Source organism: Crocodylus siamensis, chromosome 3 (assembly GCF_052110815.1).
Source record: "Crocodylus siamensis isolate JL-2025a chromosome 3, ASM5211081v1, whole genome shotgun sequence".
In the NCBI taxonomy this organism is placed as follows: domain Eukaryota; kingdom Metazoa; phylum Chordata; order Crocodylia; family Crocodylidae; genus Crocodylus; species Crocodylus siamensis.
The window spans coordinates 103,518,287-103,531,142 of NC_143397.1; the positions used below are offsets into that span (position 1 = coordinate 103,518,287).

Sequence of the window (12,856 nt, forward strand, 5' to 3'; positions counted from 1 at the left end):
GCACTTCAATGCCCTGCAACAAGGTCCATAATGGGGTGTAGTTGCTAAGTAAGCTATGTAAGAACTATAATTTGGGTCCATATTAGAAATACCAGTCCTCAGAGATTTATCAGATTATGTAGTTCAGACTCTGCAGTCAAAGACATCCAGGTATCAGACCATTACAGTCTCTAGAGAAATCAGCAAGCTGTATATGTCAGTATTTCCCAAGATTTTGATAGTTGGGACACATTTTTTCCTGGATTAAACCTGGTCACATGCTTAGCTCACTGGTCCATGGGCCTAGTCCTGCATGTGGGCCTGGCTTGGCAGGGGCTCAATCCACCCATTTGTCATGGCATACTTCCACCTCTTACAGGATTCCTTCGGGAATCCCTAGTAAATGTGGACCTTAATATATGCCCAAACCCAATGCTGGCTAAGAGCTTATATTTCACAGTAAACCATGCTGTATCCTGAAGAAGTGACTCTACAATTGTATTTCAGCCCCCTTTCACTTTTCCGTTAATGTTGAGGTTATATTGATTTCACTCAGTTGCAAAGATTTGGTTTAAGCGTGCACTAAAAACCAACATCCTGGTAAAAGGTCTCTCACAAGTAAATCTGAAACTGCTTCCCCTACACCATGCCAAGGGCTTTTAAGAGTCTGATTTTCAGAAGCCCCAGAAAGGGTAAGACCTCTAAAGGTCTACAGTTACCTAAAATGCACGTAGGCATGTAGTGTGATTTCTTGAAGTGTCTCAGTTCCCAGTTCTTTTTGACTAACTTTTAAAATCTAGTCTGAAAAGTTGAGGGTAACCCTCTGAATCATCCTCTCATTTCATTACACTGAGAAAAGGAACACTTACCTTGGAGTCCAGTTAGTCTCAATTAATTCAATAATTACAAAGTTGAAAGAAAAGTTGTAATATAAGCTCATTAAGTAATTGGTGTTTGCTTAGTAACTTAAGTAATGATGGCTACATTTTTACAGCTGATTCCATTAAGTTAATTGACTATTGGATCTACTGATTAGATCTCAATTAAAGATCAGAGAAACTTGTAATTTAGTTAATTTACCTCTGGCCTGTAAATATTAAATAAAGAATGTAGAGTCTGTTTCATTTGAAATGTGTAAGATAGAGGATAGGTCTGAGACGGTCATGGTCTTCTTTTCATTTATGCTTTTTAAAGTGGAACAACTTTTAACTGCATTTGCTATAAATGTCTCGGACTTACTAATAATAGCTGGAATGAAAATGGTTCCCTTGCCATTTATTATTTTAGAGCCAACAACTTGAAGTTTTTTGAACAAAGTCCTTCTAAAAGAAACAGCCAAATGAACAAAATAAAATCAAGAGTGGCAAACAATATTTCTGTAGCTACAACTTCCAAAAAGAAACTTTAAAGAAATTCTTATATCAGAAAAAAGATCTCCACACATCTCAAATTTATCAAAGTTCAACAACAACAAAATTGCAGCACCTGAGAAAACAGAAACAAGGCATCCATTCCAAACAGATTAGAAATTACAACTGTGCACTCTCTGACATAATTCACTCAAATCTAAAAGCAACTACAAAGTCGAGAAATTCTTTAACGTTTGATATCACAGTCTCAGGTAAATCAACGTCTAAAACACTTTTCTCCATTTCCATTTTCAAGTTTTTATTATTAACTTGGTTTCTCAGGGAAGTAAATTTAATATTGCCTTTTATATTTGGTACTCATGGGGATTTCTTTTCACTTTCCAATCTAATAAAGAGAATTGCATTAAGAGATGCAATAAAAATAACTTTAAAAATGAAACTTTTTTTACAAACCTTTTTTTAATAAAAAAACCCCTATACATCTTCTAACATGCATGATAGAAATAAAAAAGAAAAAAAAGTACAATTCATCTCTTCAGGCCCAGAACCAGGACGAGCATTAAGGGGGAACTTGTGGCGGGGTGGAACTGAGACCCCGATAAGAGACTAGACCCCTCCCCCCATAAGATTTGAAGATCAAAACATGGGGGGTGGGTGGTCTCCAATTGGATTGCTCCTTTACTTAGGTGGACTTGTTCATCAATGAACCGGTTTAATATTTTATAGACCACCCACACGGATTAAAATGTAATCCAAGCCCTGCCCAGAACTCCTATTGCATGCTAATATTTCTAAAAATCCTAATGTATTTCAGAACACCCTTTATATGTATATTTACTGAGATTTGCAAAATCCAATCAGCGTACATCCATTAGACAATTCTTCCTATTTCATTCAAAGTAAGCCCTAAAGACAGATTTGGAAAGTTAATCATAACAATTAAATAGACACCTAAATAACAAATGTGCTCAAGTGAGCTGGACAGGTGAAGCCCACTGAATGTCTTGGTTATGCATCTCTCTAAATCAGACTATAGACTACAAGCGTGGGCATAACAGGGCAGCTATGAGCCCTTAGCAGTGGAGGTGACTATGTTTGTGGGCCCAGTCACCCTCCACACCTCCTCAGTTATGGTACTGACTCCATGCCTACCTTCAGATACTTTAATATTGATGCTGATTAAATGTTCTCCATCAGAAAATGTTGACTTGATGAAACCTGAGTGTCATGGGAGTATATGATTTTTTTTTAAAAGGTCAATATATTTAACTTATATAGTAACAGTAATGTTAAAATGAATGTGGACTAAATTAGAAACAAAACATTTTCCAATTTTTTTTTAACAAAAAGAAGTTGGGATTTGTTTTAGCTTGAGGAAAATTTTCAGATTTTCCATACAACACAAATTCTGCATTTTAGTCATGTCTATTAAATTCCATTGTAAATCTTCCTTTTAAAATGTTTTAAGCTATTTGTGATGGCTTTCTATATAACAAATATTCAGATAACAAGTAACTCATATTTGCAAAACACTGTTCATGCTTATGACACGATGGAAATAATTTTCATAAGAACCACAGGCACTGCACTTTACAAATTAGATTATGGACCATGTAAGTCAATAACAAAGTTCCATTCTTTCAGTAAGTTTTGCTTTCATCTCTAAATAATCTAAAAATCAAAAAGCAACTCCACTGAAGTTTCTGGAAGTTTTGCTGTAGTATTTGTTTGCCATAGTATCCCAAATGCAAGTTTATTTTTGGACACACAAGCCACTTTCTTGGAAGCAGACAAAACTCTTTCCGAATAACACTCTACTGTTCTCTGCACATGCATGGAAAATATACTACACTTCACTGCACCACATCCAAAATCCAGTATTGTAATACAATAAAAGCTGTGGCACTTTCAGCTGTGACTGTCTGTGCATAACGCTCTGGGTCAGCTGCATGTACATATGGCCACAGGGTGCTGCACAGGAAGTGGGCAGGGGAGGCGCAGGCAGCACCCACTGGGTGCAGCTCCCTGTGATTTCTCCATGGCCATGCAACACCCCCAGTGCACCCCACACACCCTGTGCCACACCCTGGGGCCACTCCCCATACCCTGCCCAGCCCTGTAGCCATGCAACCTCCACATGCATGCCCTGTGCCATGACCCAGGGCCACTCCCCCTACCACACAGCCATTGAGCGCTCCCTGTGCTGTAGTCGCTCCTTGCAGCTGTGTGATACCATACTCCTGTGTAGACCTGCGCTGCACTCTCTTGTGCGTGGGGCAGTGGGGAGGGCGTGTGGAGTGGGGCTGGACCTGGAGCAGCATGGGGAGGGCACAGGACCAGATGCTGATCTCCATCCCCGCCCCCCCCCACATCATTCATGACAGGCATTTTGCTACTGAACTATAAATATCATTCACTGATGACAACACAGATGGGTATAGTCATTATGATAATTATTCAAATATTATAAAACCTGACAAATAGCCAGTCAGAGCATGAAGAAGCATTCTGACAGAAGGCAACCTGCTGCCATGATGGTGGGGACACAGGGGACAAAGGCAGCCCTGCTCCCTGGAGGTGGTGGTAAAAGAGTGGATGGAAGGGGCGGAACAAGGCCAGCAGGTGGTGAGGCTGCCCTGCTCCCTACAGGTAATGCATGTGGGGGGGAAGTGGGCCCAGGCCCAATGCAGGGAGGGAGCGGGCCTGGGCCCAAAGCGGGGTGGGGGGGATCAGGCCCAAGCAAAGGAAAAGCCAGCCTGATGCAGCATCGCAGCAGCTACAGGAGGAAAAAAATGGGCCTCCTCTCCCACTTGGGTCTTGGCCCACTCCTCCCCTATCTCCCTCCCCCCATTATCCCCGAGCCCATTTCTCCCATCCCTAAGCAGGCCTGACATGGCAGGGGGGAGGAGGAGCAGACACACCATGGCACTGGTGGTGATGGTGGGGCCAGGGGAAGACTGGGCCCAGGCCCAGCATGGGAGGGGGGTATGAGCCCAAGCCAGGGGAAAAGCTGGCCCACTGTGGCAGTGTGGGTGTGGGGGGAGGGAACAGCGGGCCCAGCCTGACCCAGCTCAATCTAACATGGCTGTGGGGGGAGGACAGGAGTGAGTCTCCTCCCCACATCAGGCCTGGGCCCACTTCTCTCCCATGCCTGCTCTGCTGCATCGGCCCTGATCCTGCTCTTCCCATCCCCCTGCTACTGCCAGATCAGCCTGGGCCCCCTGCCTCCCCCTCCACTGTGGCAGTCCAGCTTCTCCATGCTTCTCCCCACCCCTGGGCCCAGTCCTCCCTTCTCCCTGCCACTATGGAAAGGAGTGGGGGAGTGGACCCAGACCCCAAGCAGGAGAAGGGAAGGGGGAATAGGCCCAGATGGGGGGAGACCTGGGGCTCCGTCCATGCCTGCTTCCCCCACTCCCCTGCCCTGTCATTCTTTATGGGTAATTGGCTAGTCTATGATTTAATAACCTATTCAATATAGGATAAGGGCCTGATTCAGTACAGTGCTTAAGGTACCTGAATGACTCATTTGCTTTAAGGTTAGTACTCATTTAAGCACTGTGCTAGATCAGAGCCTAATTGATGCACTGTATAGATACAAATATTTCAGCACTGGTCTAGTTCTAACCTCATAAACAAGTGAGAATGACTGGATTGTTTAAAAATATTTTCTATGCTGTCAAGCTGACTGCGAAGGCAGTGTTTATGAAGAAGTCACGTAGGAGATAGCAAACTGCTTCTGAAGGTGATGAAACCCCCAAACCACAGCTAAGCTGTTCCATCAATCACTGCAGCTATTTATTGACAGTATACTCAGAACATCTCTAACATTCCCCCTGCTACACAAGTAGCCAAAAGAAGATTCAACAGAGGATATTTGTCTTTATGCCTTTAGGTATTTTAAACTTCCATGTAGTGCCTTAACAGATTTTAACATTTTCCAGGCAGGACTTAGGTGAAAAATAAGTGGTAAGGGACAAATTCAAGGGTAATTGATAGTGCCATAGATTATTCTCTATGAAAGAAAGGCAATGATGCAACTGGACACATGCAAAAAGGCATTAATAAGAATTTTAGACTTGTTTGAGAATCAAGGTTTGGATTTTTCTAGCTGAAGGCCTGTAATGAACAATGGAGGTCTATATGTATACCACCATATTTACTTGCATACCCATGCACCCTTTTCACCAAAATCAGACCTTCAAAATTGCGGTACATGTCTTAAGTGGGGGAGCTGATTTTCTTTGCTGGAATAGAACCAGAAAAGAATAGAGTGTTTTGTCTCTATGTTTCTGATGGCTGCCAAAGTAACTGCCACTCCTTTGTGGTCAGCAAACAAAAGGGGTGGACTTCAGAGTTAGAAGCCAGACCCCAGCAGCAAGAAGCTTCCTGAAGCTAGGCCTGGTCCTGACAGGCCTGGCTGGAGCCTGCAGTAGCCTACAACACCCACCAGGCCTGGATGGTGCTGGCCTGGCAGCCATGCAGCACAGTGATGCCAGGCAGTGGTGCCAGAGTTCAGACAGGCTGAGCAGCTGGCAAGCAGCCTACCCAGAGGGACACAGAGCCTGGAATGCTCTCAATCTCCACGCTGGTGTGCCCCAGGGCTCAAAATGCCTGCAGGCTTTTAAAGACTTGAGATAGGGGCTGCCATAGAGGCAGCCCAGCCCTGGGACTAGGCTGAGGCCATCCCCCTGGTGGCAGGGCTGACCTGGAAGAAAATTTGTATCAAATTTACTCATGATTAGATGTTTTTACTGTTCAGTAAGCATGTGCATGTGTAGACATGTGCATACTGTGCAGTAAACTATGCTACTGAACAGTTAAGCATCTCATGTTCATGTGCCCTTGGAAGTCTAAATTCAATTAAAAAGTTCATGAGGTTTGGCTTTGTTTATACTGTAATTAGACCACAAAACATGTACATAAGCCTAAATTAGTATTAACCTTCATAGGTCAAGGAGAGATAGCAGTGCAATTGCGGTGACATGGGCATCAACCACAGCACAGGCACCCAAGATCCCAAGTGGGTTCATGTTTTCTATACTTAAGACCAGCTTATATGATTTCACTGCCATTAGTAACTAATTAACACAATTCTAGCTCTCTGTGTTGCAATAACATCCCTTAGTTGTACTGCAGACACACCCTAACTGCCCCAAAGAATTTTTGTAAAGGAGATTTAGATGTATTTGAAAATTGTATCCCCAATTTTAAACAGTTCGTATTGCCTTTCTGCCTTGGTTGCCTACATGTAATAGAGGGCAGAAGACAGAAAATAGAACTAGATATTTAATATACCTGTTATATGAAATAATTCTTTGGCAAGACAAAGCTCAAAAAGATTTAAAGGTTTCAAAACAAAGGTAAAATGAATGCTTCATTTGACATTACATCTTTGAAGGATGCCATCAGGCACACATCATTCAAAGAAAATCTAATTTCACTAAGCCAGAAACTATTAGTTTGACTGCAAATGGTTTTTAAAATGTACCTTTTGGACAAAAGAATTCCTGTAGAAAATTTCCTGCAGGAAATGAGAGAGCAATGTGAAAAGCTTTTTATTTTGCTTGGTTTAATAGAATTTCTAACTACGAAACTAGCATGACCAGAGGTATTATTAATAGCACTTCTGATTTCTCTATCTGCAATGTATACCTCTAATTGCTCAGGTGTCATCCATGGAATGGACAATAAGAATAGCAAACAAAAACCTCTTGAAGAAATTCTTTTGAAAAGTTATTAAAACACACATATAAACAGAGGCTTCTGTGAAAAAATATATGCCAGGGAACATGCTAACAATTCTGATGAATACAAATTCATGTCAACATAGATTCTACAGTGATAAAGTTAAACAGAGATATCATGTTAAATCCAAATGCTGGGAAAAAGGAGAGGGTGGATCTTCTATGGAACACAAGGAAATCAAGTTTGCTTATTATTTAAAAATGAAAAAGAAAGAAGGAAAAAAGAAATATATATAGTCTCCACTTAAATATTGAGACATTTTTGCCCACCCTAGTTGTCCATCCTAACAAGACAGTTCCCTTAAAACAAACAATATGTAGATGCACAATTATATGAAGTGTTGTTAAAGGTCGAATTAATCTATGCAAATATGTATACTATACAAACTTAATCAAAAGGGCCTGATCCAAAGAAGGAAGTAACCACATTCAAGTTAGACACCATGGGGTGAAGACAGAAGAGACATTTTTTTGCCTGATCAAGCTACAGAAAGCAGTTTATAGCTTGGCCTTTGCCTCCAGAGTAGAATCCAAGCAGACTCCAGAGAAGGATATACCCAGGTTCCCTATTCAGTGCCTGTGCAGTTGTGGGAAGCGGGGGGGAGAGAAGGAGTGGGGCAGGGGGAGTGATTTAGGTTTCCTACTTTTTTTTTCCTCTCTTGGGCAGACCCTGCCTTCCTAGGCTGCCTGCAGGGCTTCCTGCAGAGCCCCTGAGCTGCACAGAGCCTCACTCTGTGGCTGGTAGGACAGCAAACTAAAACTCCTTGGAGGAGTTGTGTTCCAGTGCAGTGCAGTTCCAATTCATGAAGCTGAATCTGAGTTATATTCCAGTTTTAACTTGGAGGAGTTTTAGTTTGCTGTGCCCCCAAGCCATTTAAGGTGTATTACACCACCAAATTTGCTACAGTGGCCCTACTAAATGTGCAATATGCCACGGAGGCATGCAAACACCAACACCATTAAAGTGATACAAAAGCATTTAGCCCATTTTAAAGTGTTGTGCACACATGCCCCTCATTTCATCTACACGTGGCCTTAAGATGTTCCCCAGGCTGAGAGGCCCATACTCACTTTTTCCACTTCCAAAGAGAGTGTTTTAACCACCTAGCTGTGGATTCAGCAAGGCGAGATCACCATCCCAGCTGAAGTTGTACCATTGTAAAGAAAGACCGAAAGATTCACAGAGCCAGAAGACAGTGCCTGACTTTGGAACCTAGTGGTTATACAGCATTCTCCTTTGTGTGCGTCCACATGGAATGGTTATGGGGAGTCTGTTCCCATCCATGATCCCTGGACTGATTATTTGTTGAAGCAGAAATATCCCTGAATGCAGGAATTGGAACTGGACTCTCCCTGCCCCAAGGTATTACCTAACTGCTGCCCTAGGGAGGCAGAATCCCTCCTAATTTCTCATCTTCTGGGCAGGAATTTTGGATTAGTTTGGGCACAGGGACAGAGCTTCAACAAGAAGATATGGAGGTTGGTTATGGCATTGTGATTATGATGCTGGTGATGAGTGAGAAATGTCTGTTTAAAGCTTCTCACACCAAGGAGGACATTGAACCACGGTCTTCTATTTCTCAGGTTAGTACACAAACCACCAGATTACTATAAAAAGGAAAACAACCACCTTCTTCTTCTCCAACCATGTTTGTGGGTAAAAATGGTTATGCTGATGGTCTGAACTACGTATAGCTATTGTCTTACAATGAGTCTGATTTATGGATACCTACTGAATTAGGCCTGCATAGTTCTGGACATGTGCAAAAGACAGAGCTGAAGAAACCTAGGAAATGTTCAAGTAAAAAATTGAGATGGGTGCCACCAGGGTAAGCAACCAGTGAACAGACTTTTTCATTGCATTTTTATTGTCTGAAATCCATGTACATTTCTTTTTGAGTGTGGCCTAAAATGCCTCTTACATCCTAAAGCACACATATTATATACATGCTGGAAACGTGTTAAACAATATACTTTGAAAACATCTGTTACGACTGTGCAAACTCTGCTCCTTTTTATTATTACTTTTAGTGTAAGAGATGACACACATAATATACCTGCAGTTTATTTCCATAATGAAACCTATTTCTAAAACATTTCAGAAATGATATTTCTGGTATATGCCATGTTAAAGGAGGAGGAGATGACCACATTTGTCAAATGCAGGTGCAAAAAATATTAAACTGATCAGCAAAGCATGACCTTTGCATACTACAGATTTTGCTTTTATATTTGGAACTAGACGTTAATTATAAAACTGGGATATAACTCAGGTTCAGCTGCATGAATATAGTGAAGAAAAGAAAGCAAAGCAATTTGATGACCACAATGAAAAATTCAACTGAACTGCTTGAGGCAAAGGAACAAACCAACCTAAAATCAACAGTCCTGCTGCACTAAGGATACTAGAAATGACAACTAAATAATTCAAATATTCCCTTGACTGAAATACGATATAAGGCTATCAAGAATGATAGACACATAATGTTTTGATAATCATTTTGATAGTTTTGCTATATGTAAAAACATTTTGATGATGTTTTGCTATATATATACACAGCAAAACATCAACGAAATGTTTATACACACACATACACACAATATACATAAATACATATACATATACATACATACATACACACACACAAATATATACATATATACACACACACAAATATATACACATAGCATTCTGTTTCGATTATGATTGTGATTTTTGAGTCAGGACTTACTGGGTGACATTCTGTGGTCTGTGTTATGCTGAATCATCAAAATGGTCCCTGCTGGCCTTACACTATTAAAAAACCAAGGAAAGACCACCTGACATTTTTGTTTGTATATTTAGTTAATGTCCTGGAAAGCTGCTATTACACTTTTTTTTTTTAAGTTTCCTTCCTTTAAGGTCTTAAAGTCACTGTGCAGAATGGAGATGTCTGGAAGGGTAGGTCATTCTGATTGTACATAAGGCATTATCCCACTGGCATCAAGGGTCACAGAAAAATTCCCATTGGTAATCACAGAAACACACCCAGACTTTGTATTTGCTTGATTTGTGAATGTAGAAATGAGGTCATCCTCTTACAGTTGACCAACCTTGAAAACTGAAGTGAAAATGAGTATTTCCCTCCCTTGAGAAATTCTCATTAAATTTGACATTAAATTTTCATTGTGAACTGAGATAGAGAACTTTCTTCAGAATATCATTTCTGAGTAGGGCATCATCTTTACTGTCTCTACCAAATGAGATGCCATAGTAACTCCTGTGAATTATAGTTTTGGGTCCCACATATTTTGTCATACATAGCCCAAGGTCCCGACCGAGGCTACATTCCCCACCATTAGATACCTCAATAGTTCAGACACAGAAACTGTGGTGCCTCGAGGAAGAGGTATTTCAAACAGGTCTCACAGTCCATGATGGAGAATGGGGGTATGCGGGATCAAAAACTGCAACTTTTAGGGGTCACTAGGGTGGGTCAGACAGAGAAGGCCATTACTGACAATCCCACCAAATATTAAACCCTGATATGATTTCCCCCCTGTAAAATTCTACTAGAGCAATCAATTATTTCCCTAAAAAAATCAAGACAATCACTTTTGTTGAAGAAAATGTTTTGTTCAATTGTTTTCAATCTGTTTTGCAAGCTCTTATGCATCTGAAGTGCTCCTCAGTGAATTAAAAGTCCCATGAAAATCAATGCTGATCTCACATTAACACATTCAAGATAAGTACATTTAGCTCAACCTCAAATCCCTCTAAAACTTTGCCAGATCAGAACCATTCTGAAGTATCTGTGGGATCAAGGACTACTGAAATACAAAAACAGAGAAAATGAATTGCTCTCATATTTAAAACATATTTGTTCTGAACTACATTTGGGATTAATCTGTTACAGTTAATAACTAAACTACTTACACGGCATTATCTCTGCTCAAAAATCAAAAATTCTTGTTGAGATGGCTCCTAATACTGACAGCAAACAAACTTAGGAGAAGCATGCAGTTTAAACATTTAGTTCTGTACACAGACAATGCAAATCAGTATAATTTAACTGTTGTCTAACTTTTAGATAAAAAATACAAATCAGGCTACAACTTACAAGAAAAATATCAGCATTCTAAGGAAGGGAACATACTGAAATACATACAGAATAAAACAGATTACTGAAACACTTTTAAGCAGAAATAAATAACTGGGGAAAAAAGTTTACCTTAAGGCAAGGAAAATGAAAGACCTAATTTTACAACCATTCCATGAGCAGTTGGAAATAGCAGGAAACACTTAGCTTAGAGGAGATACAAAATCAGTCTTTCAAATGTTCACAGCAATGGTCTCATAGTAATTGTCATATAACACCTTCTTTTTTGTACATATTAATTAACAGGTCGCAAATCTGGGACCTGGAATTATTCTTCCCTTGCAGTTACTAATTGGGACAAAGTTTCTTGAAGCAGAACCAATAAAGTAGTATATATGTCTTCTAATAGGATTGATTTACACATCCATCATGTTAATAACATTTCTAGATAAGAACATACTAGAAAGCTTAGTTGTTACTGTTAGTAGTAGTAGTTTTGAAAATGGCTGTCTGAAAGACTTACCTACAGAAAGTTTTAAAATGCCGTTTCCTGATAAAAACTACTGCCATTTTTGTTTTCAAATACAGGCCAATGCTGACATATCCTCAGGAATATAAGACAAAATCCATGAGGATAACAAAGCAGGAACTGAACAGCTCTTACCTGTTGGATGAGAGAAGCAAAACAAGCTACAGCATTTTAGAGGCAGTTTAGGGCTGCAGATGCTCTGTTCTGCCCAATATAAAGGAGCTGCTTCTCAGAAAATGCATGCTAGGAAAAAAAATCTCCCTTAGAAGGGCAAATCTGCAGTGGGGGAATATTACATTAACTATGTATTTATTAAGGAACATGGTCACAGTGAGGAAGTTGCTGCTGTGTGTTGTGTGTCAAAGTAAAAGCTATATGGTTATTCTTCTAAACTCAAATGAAGTCCCATAAGAGTAAAACTGCTGGTAAAGTAGAGCCTGCAGCAAGAATTAATATCGCTATATAAGGCTGTTGCCACATAGTGCTATTATACACAGTCTTCCAAGGTATTACCAGTTCATAAAGGCATTGGCATATGAGCAAATTATGAGGGGGGGAAAAAAAAAGGTTTAGTGTGTCAACTGCTCCATGCTAACTGCCTGTGCATATCTTTTTACCCCAGAGTAAATAAACGCTAGTCTGTGACAGTTTAGCCCTCACTGAAAGAGGGGTAAATTATTGAAGATTACCTTTCATCTGTCATAAGAGCATGTACATGGGTAAGAGCATGTACATGGGCAGTTATTTTGTAGAAACTGGGCACATTTACACACACTATTAATGAACAGTAAAGTTACTGTGCATTAAAAAAGGAGCAGTAAATTGCCCCCAGGAAAAGGGTTTGCATGTGCACTGACTTGGGAGCAAATTTACTCATAACTGGAGTAGGTGTGACCAGAGATGCTCTTGCCCACCTGCACTGCTCTGCCCTGTTGCAGCAACCAGGGGGAGCTCCAGGCTCCCCCAGGTGTGGCAGCGGGCTGGTCCCAATCCCCAAATGGAAGGGACGAGCTGTCCCAGCAGCTGAAACTGCTGCCTTCCAGGCACGTGAGGATTGGACTAAATCAGTATATGGCTGGGGGAGGCAGCCCTTCAGGGACACTGCCTGGCAGCCACATGGGGATCAGGACCCTCCTTATTCCCATATGGCTGTCC

The 12,856-nt window shown here is 40.8% G+C and overlaps 1 long non-coding RNA gene across 1 annotated transcript in view; it reads right to left on the bottom strand.

Annotated features, from left to right (window-relative positions):
* LOC149868607 (uncharacterized) overlaps positions 1-11,991 on the bottom strand; it is a 95,065-nt gene extending 83,074 nt beyond the window's left edge. The window contains exon 1 of the long non-coding RNA XR_016441010.1: positions 11,837-11,991. This is a non-coding gene — a long non-coding RNA (uncharacterized LOC149868607). The remainder of the gene's footprint in view (positions 1-11,836) is intronic.
* Between the last annotated feature and the right edge of the window lie 865 nt (positions 11,992-12,856).